The sequence below is a fragment of the Equus asinus genome, chromosome 6 (genome assembly GCF_041296235.1).
Source record: "Equus asinus isolate D_3611 breed Donkey chromosome 6, EquAss-T2T_v2, whole genome shotgun sequence".
Classification (NCBI taxonomy): domain Eukaryota; kingdom Metazoa; phylum Chordata; class Mammalia; order Perissodactyla; family Equidae; genus Equus; species Equus asinus.
In genome coordinates, this window is record NC_091795.1 from 93,371,852 (window position 1) to 93,391,497 (window position 19,646).

Genomic DNA, 19,646 nt, shown 5'->3' on the forward strand with positions numbered 1-19,646 from the left:
TTAACAAACCACCACTGATCTGGGCAGGAAGGCCTGCCACGGAGATCAATCGGAGATCAATCTTGGCAAGAGAAGCTTTGAGTCATGGGCCTGAGGGGCTCTCATCATGGGCCTTACTGATGACAAAGTGTGGCTGGTTCCCCTTAGGCCATTAACGTGTGCTGGCTGCCCAGAGAAACCTTCTGCACACAGCGCAGCGGTTCACTCTGGCCTGGCTGCATGTTAACTACCTGCTCACACATCCATCTGCCATCCCAAACCACACTTCCCAAGGGTAGGAGATCCCACCATCTACACTCAAGTAAGGACTAGGGAAGAACACACGAGATGATTCGTCGTGGCTGTAACATTCCTGCGAGGCCACAGAGAACAGCACTGCTGAGCAGGACCCTACGTCACCTGGTCCCATCCTCTCATTTTCCAGGGGAGGAAATTCCCATCCAAAGAAGCACAAGGAAGTCAGTGACTAAATCCCGCCCAACTCCTGATTCCCACTCCTGCCCGCCTACGGAATCAAATACAGAAGACTATCCACAGCACAAATGTTCACGTTACACATTCAGGAAATATTTCCTTACATGTATATGGTGTACATTGTACATGTTTGTGGCTACAAGAGAAAACTTTTATTTTTAAGCACACGACAGCGACCCCAGGCCTGTGAAGAAAATAGGGCCCTTATATGTGGACACACGACTCTCCTACTTGGCCTTTTCAGGATTAAATGAATGCAATCTACCCAATGAGCCAAAGGGGAGGACACAGACATTTGTCTTCTAATTATGGACGTACTTGACAGTCTTGAGACGATGTCTGTGCCCAAAGATCAAGCCCCCGTAACTCCTCTGGGAACAGGATTCATCTGGTGTGCAGCCCTGTTCCACGTGCCTCCGCTCATGGGCGGGAATCCCAGACTGTCCTCTTCCAGGTGCAGCGTCCCCCTTCCTCCCCCATCCCCCCAACACCCACAAAACCAGCAGAGAGAAGGAAGAAGTCAGGCTCACAGGTGCTCTCTGTCTTGCCCAACTAGGGGCTGGCGAACTGGATGGAGAGTCCGACCATCTGAGTTTAGTTTCAGGATCTATAAAATCAGACCCTCTGATCTGGCTCCCTGACTCATCGAAGAGGCTGGAGTCAGGAAAGCAAAGGGAGAAGCAGGTGGCGGTGCCTCCCCAGGTGTGTGTACGTGACACATCAAGGGCCTGCCGGATGCCCGGCTCACAAGCGTCTGCAGAGTTGGGGAGTGCAGTGTAAACCCCTCCTATTCCTCCATCAAGGACTCAGAGCTTGCCTGTGTCGATGTTGCTACACTTAACACTAGCTTTCCCCCAGATTTTGTAGTGGGACAAGCTTCAAACAGAGAAGAGAGACATTGGGGGACACCTGCAAACATAGGGGAGGTTTCCTAGAAGATGGAGGTCTCTGCTGGACTTTCAAACGGGGGGGGCATGGATAAGCAAGAGGGGGGAGGTCACCCTGGTAACTGTCCTCGGCGCCTCAAATTCTTGCAAAGCTACAAGTCTTGCATTAGAGGAAAGTCACAATAGATATCCCAATCATGGCTTTACCCGAAAAACTCACAACTGACTCCCAATCTAGTGGCTACATCTCAGCTGGCTACCCAGGAAGGCCACCCGACTGTCGGCTTAGAAAACTAGAGACTAGCACCCCCAGCCCCCTCAGCTTTTTTTTTTTTTTTTTTTGGTGAGGAAGATTATCCCTGAGCTAACATCTGTGCCAGTCCTCCTCTACTTTGTATGTGGGATGCTGCCACAGCATGGCTTGACGAGTGGTGTAGGTCCACATCCAGGATCTGAACCTGCCAACCAGGGCCACCAAAGCAGAGTGTGTGAACTTAACCACTCTGCCCCCTGGGCCGGCCCCAGCAACATCTGCTTTTGCATTCAAAGGCCTGGAAGATTTCACAGATTGCACCAAGTTCTCAGAGACAGCTTGGAATGGGCACAAAATTGGGGATCAGCCCCACTGACCTGACCACTGCACCCTACTCCCACCCCACCCTCCTAAACCCCTGCAGTGGCTTCCCATTGCTCTGTGGTTACAGTCTCTTATCTTTAACAAGCCCCAAAAGATTGGCCTGGGCAGGCCCCCACCTGCCCACCTGGCTGCGCACCTCCGCTCTCCAGACAGCCACGCTCCACTTGCCACAGGGGCTGAGCCCTCCGACGCTCATGCTCACGCTGTTTCCTGCGTCAGGGCAAACCCCCCTCCCCCACAGCCTCGCAGTTGCCTCCAACTCATGTTCAGATCAAGTTCCAGTCTAAATCAGGTTACTCTGCTCTCTGCTCTCCTGGAATTTTCTTCCCATCCAAATACGTCCCTCCTTCTCCATTCAGGCATTGTCTGATAAAGTCTAACACCCCCGCTCAACTGTGCGCCCAGGCACACAGGGACCACGTGCGTGGGCTCACCAGTCCATGCCTCTGCCTGACTCGCTACAGGTGTTAGGAAATATTTGTTGTAGCCATAAGCAAACGTGACCAACAGCTTTGATGCCAGCCTGCCACTTCTTCATTGTAGACCCATCAGTAAATTGCTCTCTTTGTGCCCCTGCATCACCCATGAAAGTTGCCAGCATGAAACATTATCATTTTTCCTAATTTGATAACTATTACAATATACCTTACTATTGCTTTCCTTCCATTGTCTGCTTACAAATAAGTTCAAACACTTTCGCCATTTGTTATAATGTATTGATCTGTTATGATTGGATTTCCTCAAGGAGAAAATCAATATTCTGGTGCTTGGTCTATTATTGATCATATTCTTGACGTGTGTGTACCTTTCTCTAAACTCATTATATACAATACAGAGATTTGGAAATGTTTTTGATTAATCATCACAAAAATAATATTGTATCAAAATTAATTGGAAGAAAATATTATCATTCTATTAAAGTATATCAAAGATTGAAAGAGAATTTTAGGATAAGTAGCGGCAGCTGCTAAACTGACTGACGTTTTCTGGCTTGTCGGCGATTCCCCCATTGTTTCCACCACGTCAGGAATTGCAGGGGATAGAAAGCAGCTCCTGCCGCTGGTTTTCAGGAGCTCTTTCCCCAAAATGACCCAAGACACCACTAGCCTTTTTTTTTTTTTAATCTTTCTTCCCCTCCCAAAAGTTGGCCACTAGAATTTCTGAGGAAAAGGAAAAAAGAATAAATGACATCTTCCAGAAACCTAAAAGGGACAAGGGTGTCTGAGTTGGGGAGGTCATCTCTGACCTAAGGCACATGTGGATCCTCCACCCAAGCTGGGGGCGCTGAGATGAGGAAAGGGCCTCCCCTAGGCCCCCACGGCTTGGACACTGGTCTCTTAAACCTCTGAAAATCTTTTCTTTTTACCAGGTAGCAGTGCTGTAGCCCCTCCTTCTCCAGCACTAGCAATGAAGCTTGCCCCCCTGGAAGCCGGACAGCCCAGTGGCACGAACACAGCCTTGAGGCCGGCCAGACTTGGTTTGAATCCCTTCTGAGCTGCATGACCTTGTCGTTGAGGCTTTCACAGCCTCTGTTCCTCAGCTGTGGAATGGAGACAATAAAACTTACCTCATGATCTTGTTACAGTAATTAAATTACGTATTCATTCAACCTCCTATGTGCCTTCAGCGTGGGAAGTGCTGCAGATAAAATAATACATGACGTAGATGCAGATACAGATGAAGGACCTGTACAATGTTTGTGGTCAGTAAATATTTTCATCATATTTGTAATCATTGCCTTTATTGGGATAAACTATTAAAGGAGCAAATAGATGAACTCGGGAAGGCCCCAAATTGTACTGGTTCTGTAAACTTAAAATGAAATCCAGGACCTAATAAGTAAAAAATCAGTTCAGCCCTAACATAAATCAAAAGAGCCACCTAGTGGCACAATGGTTAAGCTCGCGCCCTCTGCTTCAGCCGCCCAGGTTCTCGGGTTCAGATCCTAGGCATGGACCTGCTCTACTCATGAACCGTGCTGTGGCGGTGACCCACATACAAAATAGATGAAGACTGGTACACATGTTAGCCCAGGGACAATCTTCCTTAAGCAAAAAAAGAGGAAGATTGGACAGCTAATCTTCGAAAAAGGAGCGGAGGGCCTACAATGGAGAAAAGAAAGTCTCTTCGACAAATGGTGCTGGGAAAACTGGACAGCCACATGTAAAAGAATGAAAATCGACCATTCTTTCTCACCATTCACCAAAATAAACTCAAAATGGATCAAACACCTAAAGATTAGGCCTCAAACAATAAGTCTTCTAGAAGAGAATATAGGCAGTACACTCTGACATCAGTTTCAAAAGAATCTTTTCGGACACCATAACCCCTCAGATGAGGGAAACAATAGAAAGAATAAACAAATGGGACTTCATCAGACTAAAGAGCTTCTTCAAGGCAAGGGAAAACAGGATTGAAACAAAAAAACAGCCCACTAATTGGGAAAAAATATTTACAAGCTACTTATCCAACAAAGGGTTAATCTCCATAATATATAAAGAACTAACACAGCTCAACAACAAAAAATCAAACAACCCGATCAAAAAATGGGCAGAGGACAGGAACAGACATTTCTCCAAAGAAGATATAAGGATGGCCAACAGACACATGAAAAGATGCTCATCATCACTAATCATTAGGGAAATGCAAATCAAAACTACACTAAGATATCACCTTACACCCGTTAGATTGGCAAAAATATCCAAAACCAAGAGTGACAAATGTTGGAGAGGTTGTGGAGAAAAAGGAACCCTCATACACTGTTGGTGGGAATGCAAACTGGTGCAGCCACTATGGAAAACAGTATGGAGATTTCTCAATAAGTTAAAAACAGAAATACCTTATGACCCAGCCATCCCACTACTGGGTATCTATCCTAAGAACCTGAAATCAGCAATTCCAAGAGTCCCATGCACCCCTATGTTCATTGCAGCATTATTTACAATAGCCAAGACATGGAAGCAACCTAAGTGCCCAGCAACTGATGATTGGATAAAGAAGATATGGTATATATACACAATGGAATACTACTCAGCCATAAGAAAGGACAAAATCGTCCCATTCACATCAACATGGATGGACCTTGAGGGTATTATGTTAAGCAAAATAAGCCAGACAGAGAAAGATGAACTCTATATGACTCCACTCACAGGTGGAAGTTAACATATAGACAAGGAGAACTGATTGGTGGTTACCAGGGGAAAGGGGTGGGGGTGGGGGGAGGGCACAAAGGGTGAAGTGGTGTACCCACAACATGACTAACAATAATGTACAACTGAAATTTCACAAGGTTGTAAACTATCATAATCTTAATAAAAAAAAAAAAGAGGAAGATTGGCAGCAGATGTTAGCTCAGGGCCAATCTTCCTCAGCAAAATAAACAAATAAATAAATTTTCAAAAAGGGAACCTAAGAGTATGGTTCCTGAAAATAAAACAAAGCAAACCTGGCAGGAAGTAGGCACTTCACTTGTGTTGGTAGTTGGACACATCTCAAAATTATCTTCCTAAAAATTATAATACAAAATAGAATCTAAAAGTACCTTCCTTCTTTAATGAACTGGGTCAAAGTAAGTGAGAGAGAAACAGGAAAAGTGTCTAAAATACTTTGTACACCATCATGGAAAGACGATGCTCTCCTCTCAGTCACACCCTCTCGCCTGGCAGCTCCCCACCACCACTGCGGCAATTCACTCAAAAGCGCTTAGGGCATAAATGAGTAAACGCAAAGGCCATAGGGGACACCGCTGAATTAAAGAGCGTCCCTTCACGAAGAAATCGAACCCGTTCACTGGCCAGTTCGAGGAGGCTGCAGCACCCTGCTCGGGTCCCACGGGTGCTGGATGACGGAGCCCTGGTTCCCGCCTTTAGGGAGCAGGGCAAGCAGCGGGGGAGTCAGAGGAAAACATGTGGTGATAGTGCGAGTGGTCACGCACAAAGACAGAGCCCGTTACCAAGTGATCTAAGACTCAGGCGGGACCTCAAACCCGAGCCCTGCATCCCAGCCACGTCCTGTCACAGCTGAAAATGGGGAGCGAAACGGTATCTCATGAGCTGTTCCATCGTCTTACATCTCAGGCTAACACTGAATCAAACTGTAGTTTGCCAGTGCTCTCTCTGCTTTCTTCTTTGTTTCTTCACCAAAAGCTGGCCTAGGAAAATGCACCAGGGACCTATCTTCTGTCCCCCTTACACAGACTTTCTCCCACAGAGGCGCCCGGTGTGGTCAGGCTCAGCAGTATGCATTCTCTTCTGTAAGATGTCAAGCACGCACTGTTAGCTCTCAAAACTGAGTCTCAGTGGGCCCCTTTTCTAAGCAGCTCTCAAAACTGAGTCTCAGTGGGCCCCTTTTCTAAGCAGCTGGAACCGTTTAACTAATCAAGTAACAATCTGTTACTTGAATGATACTTTTGAAAAGTTCCTTCAAGCAACTTTTATATTTTTTATACACAATGTTTAGTTGCTACAAGAATTATTTACTAACAGAAAAGGCAAGAATACTATTTTAATTTTTTTAAAGCAACAGTTCTAAAATGTAAAGAAATTATGTAAACAGGATATATTCCAGAATACTCTGCAGATACCAAAATTTGACAGAGTTAAAGGGTCCTAGCACACTCAGGGAGGTTGTATGGACAGTACAATAGGAGTTTTTGTAAAATTTATATTATATACGTACTTTAAAAAGACAAGAAGAATTTACCCAAATAGTAACAATAGTTATTTCTATGTGGAGGAATTATAGACGTATTTTTCTGTGTTTCACACGTTTTCTACAATTAGCACATATAAACGTGTGAAATTTGAAGAAAATGCTTTATAATCTTTCCATCAGATAAGTAAATAAATAAATATCCCTCAGAACAAAACAGAGAGACTGATGTACATGGCTCACACTTTCTATTCATCAGCTCTTGCCTGGAATTAATAACATGATAGAAGCCTGGGGTTCTGCTCTCCAGGGTCTCCTGTGGGGAGACCCCTTACACAGTCGGCACAAAGAGCAGGGCCAGATAACAGTGTTTAGATACGTCTTTGATGTCCTTAGCCATCATCCCGGAGAGCCGAGCAGTGGAAACAAAAGATCATTCTCCCTGTACTGGCCGCAGCTGGCCTTCCGGCCACCACCTTTCGGTCCTGCTGCGTTTCCTGGCGCTGACCTCTGCACTCCTGCACAGGCACGGTCAGCAGGGTCAAAATCCCTCTCCAGATTCAGCCAATGAGAGAAAACCTCTTTTTTTATTTTTTCCAAATGAGCTTTGGGTCTTCATGGCCCAGTGGGAGTAAGAGTGGACTTTTTGAAAGAAATGAGCAAAAAGGACAATCTTCCTTCCAAAGTGAATAATTTTGTGTTTACAGGGATTATCTCAGGGTACGGCAATCACAGGTAAATTTTAACTATGCTTTCTATTTTTTCTCCTATAAACATGTTTGTGCAAGATAAAAGTTTAAAATAATACCAATAATTTGGAAAATGTAAACCCACACTTCTGAAATTGCACTTGAGTTCTCCGTGTTCTATATACAGGCTTTTAAACAGCCAGCTGGGGGAAGTCACATGGGAGGGTGCGGGGGTGGGGTAACCTCAAAGGAGCTGGCAGCTGAAATCAGAGATCAGGCAGGCAGGGCTGCAGCTGACAGAGGAGACGAGGGGGAGCCTAACCCGGCCATGCCCATGCCAACTACAAGGTCAATGCCACCCTGCAGGTCAGTGTGCCCCAGACTGACCCAGGACACTCTGTGTCACCATCCCTCCCTGGAAAGGAAGGCTGCCAGCTGCACAGCAGCAGCAAAACTCCACCGGAACTCCGCCTCCCACCACCTACCCAGAATCCTCTGACTCACACCCCACGCAACTGCCATCAAGTCCCCACCTAGGGTGTCCCTAAGCTGAACTGTCCTTAGGGAACTCTTAAAGCCCAAATTATCTATAAGAGCACCTCAAATTTATTGTGTAAACTTCAGGCACTTTTGTGGCCCAACATTGACTTGATAATAAAAAGCACCACTTCTTAAAATCTTAAAAGAAATCAATGCAAAAGCAATTCAATGGAGGACAGATAGCCTTTTCAACAAATGGTAGTGGAACAATAGGATAGCCACAGGCAGAGAAATGAACCTTGACCTAAACCTTCATACCTTACACAGAAATCAGCTCAAAATGGATCACAGACCTACGCGTGAAAGATAAAACTTTTACCAAAAAAATACAGTTGAAAATCTTCTAATCTAGGGCTAGGCAAAGAATTTTTAGATTTGACACCAAAAGCACAATCCTTAAAATGAGAAGTTGATACACTAGGACTTAAGCAAAATTTAAAAGTTTTGCTCTGCAAAAAACGCTGTCGAGAAGATGAAAAAAGCTACAGAATGGAAGAGAATATTTGCAAACCACATATCCAACAAAGGACTAGTAGCAAAAATATTTTTTTAACTCTTTAAACAGTTAAAAAAAAAATCACATTACAAAATTGGCGAAGGATATGAAGAGACATTTTTCCGAAAAGGATAAACAGATGGCAAACACGCCATGAAAAAATGTTCAGCATCATTAGCCAATAGAAAAGTACAAAGTGAAACCTCAGTAAGATATCACTACACACCCATCAGCATGGCTAAAATACAAAATAGTGACAACACCAACTGTTGATGATGTGGAAAAACTGGATCCTCATATGTTAATGGTGGGAATGTAAAATGGTACAGCTACTCTGGAAAACTATTTCACAGTGTTTTACAAAACTAAACATGCAGCTACCATAAGACAGCAATCATACTCTCGGATATTTACCCCACAGAAATTAAAACTTATGTTTACACAAGAACCTGTACACAAATGTTAATACTAGCTTTATCCAGAATAGCTCAAAACTGGAAACAACTCAGATATCCTTCAACAGGTTAATGGTTAAACTGTGGTACATCCCTAGCTTGGAATACTACTCAACAATAAAAAGGAATGAACTATTGATACTCAAAACAACTTGGATCAATCTCCAGGGAATTATGCTAAAAAAAAAAAAAAAGGTCAATCTCAAGAGATCACATACTGCATAATTCTATTTATCTAACATTCTTGAATTGACAAAATTATAGAACTAGAGAACAAATCAGTTATTTCAAGGGGTCAGGGATGGGGGAGGCCAGGAGTGGGAGGGAAGCAATCGGGGCTCTGAAAGAGCAACGTGAGGGATCCTTGGGTGGTGGCACAATTCTGTATCTTGACTGTATCAGTGTTGTGTGACATTGTACCACAGTTTTGCAAGATGTTACTATTGGGAGAAACTGAGAAGAGGATACATGAGAGCTCCGTATTATTTCTTACAACCGCATGTGAATCTATAATTATCTCAAAATTAAAATCTTAATTAAAAATAAATAATATAGAGGTCAGCCCAGTGGTATAGTCGTTAAGCTCATGTGCTCAGCTTTGGCGGCCCGGTGTTCATGGGTTCGAATCCCAGGCACAGATTAACACCCTTATCGCCCTTATGGAATGCTGTGGGTGCATCCCACATACAAAATAGAGGAAGACTGGCACAGATGTTAGCTCAGGCACAATCTTCCTCACCAAAAATAAATAAATACATACATACATACATACATCCCATGGATCAGCATCTTTTAAAAGAGACTCTTCTTGCTAGCAACTTGCCTTCTGCACTACACTTCCTGAGCAGTAGAGAATGCTCTTGTCTGGACCCCTTGCTTTGTCATCAGACATTCCAGTGTGGTGATAGTGCTGTGGAAGATACATTGCTGCTCTTTGCCATAGTCTCCACATGGGAAATCTCTCCGGGAATTTGCAAGCTTTATACAACATTAATGGGGATTAGAAGGGAGCATCCAAGGGCCAAGGCTCAGCCTGTTCCTTTTCACCCACGTAAACGACCTCAGATAAATATAAACCGAGGGCGTTAAAATCCCAACAAGGCATTTTTGTTCCCTTCCACGGTAATCAAATCATTGAAAGAAGACCCCACTGGCGACCCTAGCCCCGATCTGAGAGGCATCTGCGTCCCTGTGAGCTGAGAGCAGCGCGCAGTAGCCGGTGCCTGGTCTCAACAGAGCGAAAGCAGGAGGCCGGGTTTCTGGGAGGAAACTGGATTCTGAGGACAATCACAGCAGCAACTCAGCCGTAGGAGGAGTGAGAGGAGAGGAAAGAAGCACCCGGGATGAGGACAGACAGCTCTGCAGTCAGACCCAGTGAGGCCTGCCATCCAGCTGTGCTGCTTCCCAGGCTGGAACTTCCGTGACCTCTCAGAGTCAGGCTCCCTCACCTATAAAATGGGGCCATCAGTGCATGCGGCACAGGGCTGCCGTGGCACTTCGCTGAAAGGGTGTGCAGGGCACTGAACACAGGATCATGGGGGTGCTCAGGCAGGCCAGGGCCCTTCCTTCCTCCACTCGCGCAAATTCCACAACACCCCAAATCCTGCTTCCTCGAGAAAAAGAACCTAATCCGAACCGAGACCCAGGAGGCTAATGTACACGAGGCCAAGAGCTCAGCCTCTGGGCCCTGGCTGCTTTTTGTGTCCAAATTCTGTTTCTGCCACTTCCTGGGTATGTGGTCTTGGACAAGCTACTTAACTCCCCTGTGCCTCAGTTTCCCCCTCTGTAAAATGTACCTACCCTACAAGGCGGTGGGAAGACTGAGTGAGTTATAGCATGAAGTGCTTGGAGGAGCGCCTGAGCCCATTTTTTTTAGTGTGTCCTTTTGAGTAATATTTTGGTTAGAAGAAATAAGAACATCCCCTTCAGAACATTTTTTTTAAGTTTGTGAAAAACAATTATGCGATACGATAAAAGTTTTGGATTAAACCATATGAAATTGTCAATATTATACCATTTTGATCTACAAAAATAGAAATTTCATATGGTTCTGCCCAGCAGGGAAATGTCTGGGCCTCAGTTTACACATCTGTAGAATGTGTCCTAGTCCCTAAGTTCTGAGGCTGTGGTGAGGCTTAGGGATGATGTAAAATGCTGGCACAAAGTAGGGGCTCAGCAAATGACAGCAGCCAGTCGTCAAAACCACCAATCTTCTTCGCAGCCACGATGCTCAAAGAACACAGCTTATGAGCAACGTCTCTAAAGAAAAGGAGGTGGAGACCAGCAGACGATGTTACAGGTCCAACGCTTCATGCATGCAGACCAGTCGCTGTCACATGGGGGAACCCTCTTCCCAAGAGGTCAACGACCCAGTGCAATCACCACAGAAACTGAGCAAGAGGTGTGGATGACAGTGGAAACTGAACACAACTTTTGGAAAGCACCTCGAAGGCCAGGCCCAAAGACAGGCTGGGGGTGATAATGCAATAATAATAACAATCACAAGTGTGGGGGCTCTTTCTACACAGCAGACAAAGTTCTAAGCACCTGATATGTAACACACTGAATTCTCACCACCACCCTGTGAGATATCTATTATTATCGTCCCCATTTTACAGATGAAGAAACAGACCTAGAGAAGATGAGGTAGCTTGTCCAAATACAGTCAGGCCTGCGTGGCTCCCGACAACCAGCTCTTAACTACACTCCCTTTAGCTTCACACTCAGATCACCCCCATTTAAACAGATGTAGTATTATTATCATCTAAAGACAAGGCCGACTAAGGAAACCAGAAGTCAGCTGCTGTGTCAGGAATGGACTCCAGATTTCTAGACCAAAGATCCCTTCCACGGACCTGTGGCCAGTGCAGTTCTGGAGCACCTTCAGAGCAGAGCTTCTCAACCTTTAGCACGTATAAGACTCACCTGGAGGGCTTTTGAAAACACAGGGTCACCAGGGCTTCTGATACATAAGGTCTGAGAAGGACCCAAGAATTTACATTTCTAACAACTTCCTACGTAATGCTGACACAGCTGATCCGTGGACCAAACCAGAGGAACCAGAAGACATCTTACAACTCCACAGTCTCAGGAATCTACATGATGAGAAGCCAGGGAAAATGGTTTTAGTGTTGGGAGTACCCTCAGACCAGACTGTCCCCAGGAGCCCATCTTCTCAGCCTGGCTCTATCCAGCCCCTACTCCCGCTTTGCATTCAGACAAAAATGGGTTCCCCACCATTTGCTGCCCACATAACCTTGAGCAAGTCCACTGGTTTTTCTGCACCTCCATTTCCTCATCTTTACAATGGGTTTAATACTCTACCAAGCAAGGATTAAGTGAGGTGGCATATGTAAAGTCCTCAAGCTTATGATAAAGTCACTAACTGCTCATTTCTTCTCTCATCTTTTCTCAACCAGATTCATTTCCCCTAAGTCCAAACATACCAGCCCAAATTCTCTTTTTTCTAAAGTTTTACCATGTCTGCAGCCATCAGTAAGGATAGCAGCAATACTTTCTATCTCTATAGTTTACAAACTGCCCCTGGAGGACAAGAGTCCACGGCTCGCACCACCTGTGTGTCCCTCACCACACCTAATGCAATACCTGGCACAGAGTAAGCATTTAATGTGCATTTATTGATCAAGTAAACTGACTGAATTTGCTCTCAAACTAACATTTTAAGAAGAAAATTTAACCTTCAGAGATGTCAGCTTACAGCAATTCTGGCTTTCTGTTCAACCAGGAACCTCTCTCCTCTGCTCAGTTCACAAAGATGCCGTAAAGAGCCATGAATAAACAGGAGCAAGGTTGTGATTAGAAGATGAAGGTAAAGTCAAGCTAGCATCCTGGATGTAGTCAGGCAAAGCATCTCTCTTGGAGCTACAGAAATCAGAATGCCTAATTCTCTAGGCAAAACCAACAAATACATCTTAGTAAAAGAGAGGGACAAAAGATTTTTAGGATAATCCCCCATAATAGCCAGCAAGAAAATGCAGGTTCTCGGAAAGAAATGGGGGAGATGATTAGAGAAGAAAAAAGCAGAATGCTTATCCTGAGACTCAGCTGTTACTCTGACCAGCTCAGGGCTCAAGAGAAGGGGAGACTGAATGGCATGCAAATGAGAAGTCCATGGAGAAATTAACCTGAAATAGATGAAAGTTTGGAAAGTTAATAGAACAATGGACACAGACTTTTTTTGATGCTAAGATTTGGCTTCACAGTCGCAGAGCTTTTTGGTCAGACAGATGTGGGTTCAAAACCTGTTACAGCATCTTAACGCTGTATGACCTTGAACAAGTTACTGAATCTCTCTGTGATTTGGTTTCCCTACATACAAAATGGGAATCATAACACCTACACTTCCTAGGGGAATTGTAAGGACTGAACAAGATAACACATACACAACCCAACCCAGAACCCGGCCCAGAGCAGCCACGTAATCGTTGGTTCCCATCAATTCTGGCCAACTTGTAATCACTAAATGGAACACTGGGTTCTACTCAATCTGACAGCCTGAATTCCACAGTGACCACAATTTACTCCCATGGATCTAACTAAGCAACTGCGAAGTTATATTCCTGTCACAATTGAACCAATTTATACTATTAAAATGAAAACTTTGTGAAACTCTCACAATTTGATAATACAACCAAACTCGTTGGAGCCCATAACGAAGATAACTTTGCAGGACCCTGTTTCTGTTATTTAAATGCTTTCAAGTAATGGAATGGTATTTAATTTTTTAATCTTACTATAGGTGCCAGCATTAGCTGCACAATCAGTGCCTAGATTTTCCCTTTGGACTTCCATTTTACTCCTAACCCATGACCTGCAGGATCACCCTTGTGTGACAAAACTGAGAGAGCAATGCAGTAGGATGGGCAGCTCCATAGCCACCTTCAGAGTGAATGCTGGACGGAGAGAGATGCACAGAAGCCCACACGGATCATCCGTCATCACCTAGGACATAGAGTCTGAGGGTCTGGTCCCAGTTTTGCAGCTGACCAGTTCTGTGATAGCTTCTCAACCTAACACAGGGGGGATGATGAAATCTAGAGAACAAGGAGGCCCTCGTAAATCCCAGGCCCAAATGGGCTCTTGCGATATATGACTCCCAAATTGAGCCACATTCAGGTCTCACAGAAGACAAGAATGTCCGGCATGAAGCAGAGGCACAAGGAATGAAGAGAATCTTTTGTCAAGCCAGAAGCACAGACCATGAATCATAATCGTTTTTTAAAGGGTAGTCTGTGTGAGTGTCTTCAACATCCAAATAAACCACTTCATTTAAGGATTGTATGAATAATGGTGGCAGATCTTACTAGGGTGGCAGGGAATTCACCTATTGCCCCAATCCAGAAGTACTTGCTTTCCTAGCAATTTTTATGTTCTGTTTCCCATCCAAAACTGTCCACCAACAACCAAGAAAAAGCTACAGGTAAGAACCTCGTCATGCGCTGCTCCGGGCCGGTACCCGGGTGTGTACACACTCGGTCCCCACACCAGGCACAAAAAGATCACTGACAACATAGGTGTCACCTGTGTGTGCTCCAGCCTTACCCACTATGGGAAGAAGAGTCCTACTCTTCTTTGAAGCCCCCCAAACCAGTACCGGGAGCCCCTGTGTGCTCTTGCAAACCAACTCGCTACCTGCAGGCTCCCAAACCGAGTGTCCTCATCTCAGGGGGCAACCTTCAGTGTGTGTTATGGACTAAAGGCTTGTGTCCCCCCCAAAATTTTTATGTTGTGGCTATATTTGGAGACAGAGCCTATAAAGAGGTAATTAAGGTTAAGTGAAGTCATAGGGTGGGGGCCTGATCCAATAGGGTTGGCGTCCTTATTAGAAGAGACAGCAGAAGGCTCTCTTTCTCTCTCCCAGGGTGCACACAGGGGAATGGCCATGTGAGGACACAGCAAGAAGGCAGCCATCTGGCAAGCCAGAAAGAGAGCTCTCACCAGAAACAAAATCGGTTAGAGCCTTGATCTTGGACATCCAGCCTCGGTGTAGGATGCCCTCTGTTTCCTCATTATCCCTCTCCTGTCATATGTGACACGTGCACCCAGGGGGTGCCAAGGTCAGTTCATTACCATCACGTCTGCAGATTTTTAAATTTTGGAAACAACTTTCTAAGCCTGTTTTAAATTTTTACAAATGAAAATTTCAATGGGTTTTAAATTCATTTTGTTACATATAGAAACGCAAAACTTACTGATTAGTTCCTATCAGGGAACAGATATTTATGTGATTTGTGTAGAATATTTTTACATGGTAGTTGCCCAAGGATTGTGGCTATAATAATAATTATTATTCAGCTAAATCTTGCATCTAAAAGCAGTGGAATGAGTAGATATGAATCAATGAAATACTCTTATGTGCACGAGCCCTTTGTTTTACTCTTCTCTTGTACTGCCCTCCACACTTCTCCCCAGAGTCTAAGACATTGCTAAGTGCATAACAGATACTTTATTTGACAGACATGAAACTAACTGACCTTTGGCTCAAATTCTCCTACATTTGGAGTCAAGACCTCAAAGCAGAACCCTTAAGTGTTCTCTAATTGTTCCTACCAGTATGAGGCTTGGCTGTCTATTCAGAGTTCTGTAAGTTCCCTAAAGAACAAAGGCTCATTCATTCCTCAAATATTTACTGAGCACCTGCTATGGACCAGCAGTGTGCTGGATGCCGGGGCACACGGGGAGCATAGGAGACTCGATCCTTCACAGCACTTACCATGGATGGGGGGGAGAAAAGACATCAAAGAAATAAATGTGTAGTTACAAATGTGGTGTGTCACAGGAAGTGGTTCTCAACTTTTTTTTAAAGGAAAATTGCCTACATACACTCCAGTTCAGAAAAATTTTATCTAATAATTTCATTCCCAAATCTTTCTGAGTCAAGAGCATGTAACTGTCAATCAGAGTTCCTGACCAAAAAGCTTCCACAGTTACTCCCCAGTTACTATTGTTCCACACAAAGGGACGAAGTTTGATATTGGATTGACCTTCCGAGCTGGAGGACAGGGAAATGCACAATTTCCAGGAGGTTTTGTTTCTGGTTTTTTAAGGACTTATAGACCTCTTGACTACCTTCACAGATCAGTGCATCCCAAGCCTGGCCACTCATCAGAATCACCTGGAGGGCTTGTTAAACCGCAGATTGCTGGCCACCACCCCCAGAGTTTTTGAGTAGGTCTAGGTAGGGGCCTGAGAATCTGCATTTCGTACAAGTTCCCTGACGATACTGAAGTTGCTGGTCCAGGGCCTGCAATTTGAGGACTATCACACTAGAGTAAAAGGCAGACCTTAGCTTGAACAAAGTTGAAAGGAAGCTTATAGATTACCGAGGTCAAGCTCCTCAGGTGACAGAGGAGAACCTGGCCAGAGAGGAGGAGCAACCCTCTCAAGGTCAAAACAGGACAAGTTAGGCAGGTTCCTCTCAGGACACTGGCCTTTCTGTTACCCAGCTTCCTGGCAAACCCAACTTCTGCTGAGCCCCCCAAAGACAGGCCCTTCTCATTGGACTTTGAGGTAAATTCATCGTAAAAAAGACACAGGGGTAGGACACACTATAACATCTTGGATTTGCTTCAAAGTAATCCAGTAGGGTCGCAGTGTGAGAAGGGAGGAGATGGAAACAAAATTCACAAGATGTTGACAATTGTTGCAACTAGATGATGATCACAAAGAAGTTCATTATACTATCTTTCTACTTTTGCAGATGTTTGAAGTTTTCCATAATCAAAAAGGTAATGCGAATCAGTGGGATCAAGACTCGTCACTGCCCATCTCTGAGAGGACTTGGGTTTCCCACATAGCCCCTGAAATATACTCCTCCTAAAAGAATATTTTACACATCTGTGACATGCCACACCTTGGCTGGGCACTAGAAGGATTCAGACAAAATCAAGACATAAAATGTCTGTCCTCAAGAAGCCCATAATTTGGGGGTGGGGGGTGGTAAATAAAACACAAATCATTGTGTTACAGGAACTAATAAATGGCATACGAGACAGTTAAGAGTAAGCTAAGAGATTAAGAAGACTGAACCAAGACTGCATCCTTTTCCACTTTACGTCCCTGAAGTTAAAGGGTTTTTTTTTGCCACTTTCTAAGAGCAGTCGAGTTTAGAAATGTGTATTACCATCGATCAAGGATGTTTTCTCCAAATGGAAAGAACATCAAAAGTACAAATAACAGGAAAAACCCAAGAATCTGCTAGAGAAATAGTTAATGTATAATTTATTCATAGACTAGAATATAAAATTGTTATTTAAAATGGCATTATCAAAGAAATAATGATAGGTAATATTCATAATATAACTTTTATATGAAAAAAGATACAAAATGACATAAATAATATGTAATTTTGACCAATGTTTAGAAGCATATAAAATTTAGTTTTAATATAAGAAAAAAATACACCCAAGTGTTAACAGTAACTATCTGGATCATAGATTTCTGATTTTTTTGTCTTCTATATATTCTTAAATTTTATGTCACAAATATTACTTTTACAATAGCCTTCCCCATCCTGTTTTTTTAAATGCAATTTGCTTTAAAGTACTACAATTTATCTGTATATCCAGAAACTGAACCAAAAAGCCAGGAGTGCCCATTAAGCAGTATATGAGCTGAGAAGATTAACTGTCTGGAATCTTTATGAAGGGATTAGCCGGCCATGGGCCCTCCGGAACGGCCAGGCCAGGGTCCATGAGCTGCCCTCAGCCAGCCCTAATGGTCACTTGCCCCCACAAACGCCCTGGAGGCTTCCTTTCCAGGTCTGGAACAGAATCACTGAAGCAAGCTCGACAGGAATGTGCAATTATTAAACACAAGCTCCACTTAATGCACAAAGTGTCCACACCACAGCCTTCGTTTCAACGTCCTGGTCCCTCTCAGTTCTGATGACTTCGCCTGGGTGTGGGGCCCGCCCTCTCTCTCTCAGTTACAGGCTGTCTTCTTCTGATTTTTAACCTTATTTTAGCTCTACTTTGAGACAGCCTCTGAAAACGCTGGAATCTCTAAATAATTCAAATGTTGAATCCGCAAACTGGACACATTGTCTTGAGAAGGGGGTTTCCACCATTAAGTAAAATGGTAGCACTTGAATGAATGTCCACAACGCTGAAGGAGTTCAGTAAACTGCTTCCTAAATGAACGAGTGATCACTTTCATACCAAGCACAGAAAGCTTTAGACAGGCTCTATGAGAATATAAATTCTCCTACTAAAAATGACAAGACAAAGATACATACATGTAAAGTGTAGCTTCAAATTACCCACCCAACAAAGATCACAGGTATTGGTCCAAATGGCTATTTTCACTAATTAAAAACATTTTAAAACACAAATAAACCATTTAAACCCTCTGCAATAAAAAGAAAGCCCAGGATGGAATTTCAGTTTCAACCTGAGCTTACTTTTTACTCCTTAAGGAAAATTTGTTCCAGAATGAACAGCAGACCACTGCATCCTCTGCGCTGGGTAAACGGAAAATGTCACAGACCACATTGCAAACTTAAAATGAACCAGATCTCATGAAAAGACTTGTAAAAACGTGTCCTTGCCTGTGTTTCATTTAATTGTTTCACATTTTAAATTTGGCTTTTGTCTCCTAGAAACAAACTTTTCTAAGCAAGCCCAAAGACCATGCTCTGGAAGCAATGGGGGTTGGTTATCAAGAATTCTTCAAATCTGCCCAGAGATTTAAGACATTCTAAGAAGACAGTTAAAGGTGGGATTCTAACTGGCCTTTAAAACTTCCAACAACATTTTCCTATAAAGCGCTGCAAACCAGGCGACACCACGACAACATTCATACAAGATCAAGCTCAGAAGCCCCCTCCCACCCAGACGTCCCCCTCCCCCACGTCCAACACCCAGTGTTAATTGCAGAAACTGAAATGCTCTCACTGGGAATAAAAGTTTGTACTCAAGTTAAATTTACACTTTTATTGTTTTAAAGAGATACTAAAAAACCTTTCAAGCCCTGAAATAACACCTACCTCTACAATGAAAGTTTATTAAAGGAAAGCTTCAGTACACAAATTAAGTAGTTCCTCTTTTCTGCTGGTCCTCACGACCGGGGATCAAAAGAGACTTGACAGCAAAATGGCCCAGCATCCTTTTCCATGAATGGCGGGTCGTCCCAGCCTCCACCCCGGCCTGGAGCCCTGGCGGCCACACACACACACACACACACACACACACGCACCTTCTTGGACTTCAGGGAAGCAGCCTTTGTTCCCAAGGCCCAAAACTGGGATCCAGTTACTAAGCCCCCACCTCCGCTGAACCAGCCTCTCCAAGTGTAGGAGCCCCCTGGAGACGGTCCCAGGGCCGTTCTGGAAAGAAGCCCCATTTTCTCCCTTGTCCCAAGAGCTGGGGAGTTGTGGCTGCCACCTCCGGCTCCCGCTTTTCTAAACACTTAGACATAGACACACATGCACGCACACACTGCCTGAAACTAGTCATTATTACCGTCATTGTCATTTTTAAAAGCTCTCACCTATGGAGCGCTCACCATGCGCCAGGCGCTCAGCACGCGCTCTAACTCTGACGCGCGCGCTCTCTCTCTCTCTCTCTCTCTGCCTCTCTCTCACACTCACACACACACATGCACGCACGCACACGAGGCAGCTGCACCCACGTCCCCACACGCCCTGGGGTCTGAACCCAGAAACTTCCCCACCTCCGTCGCGGGTCCGGCCCGGAGAGTGCCCCGTCCGCCCGCGCGCGTCCCTCCCGGCTCCCCTTGCCCGCGGGGCCGAGCGGGGCGCGAGGTCCCAGCCCGGGCCCCTCCGGAGCCGGCCGCCCG

At 44.5% G+C, this 19,646-nt stretch overlaps 1 protein-coding gene across 4 annotated transcripts in view; it reads right to left on the reverse strand.

Annotated features, from left to right (window-relative positions):
- Window positions 1–19,646, reverse strand: part of GREB1 (growth regulating estrogen receptor binding 1) — a 141,125-nt gene that overhangs the window by 121,056 nt on the left and 423 nt on the right. Inside the window, exon 1 of one of the 4 annotated variants that reach the window (XM_070512593.1) lies at window positions 19,338–19,359. The exons of 1 other annotated variant lie outside the window; for it this stretch is intronic. The gene's annotated coding sequence lies outside the window, so the exon portion shown is untranslated. Of the gene's footprint in view, window positions 1–11,753; window positions 11,776–18,834; window positions 18,955–19,337; window positions 19,360–19,646 lie in introns of those variants that run through there. 2 more of the 4 variants (XM_070512590.1, XM_070512594.1) reach the window with 2 other exon arrangements.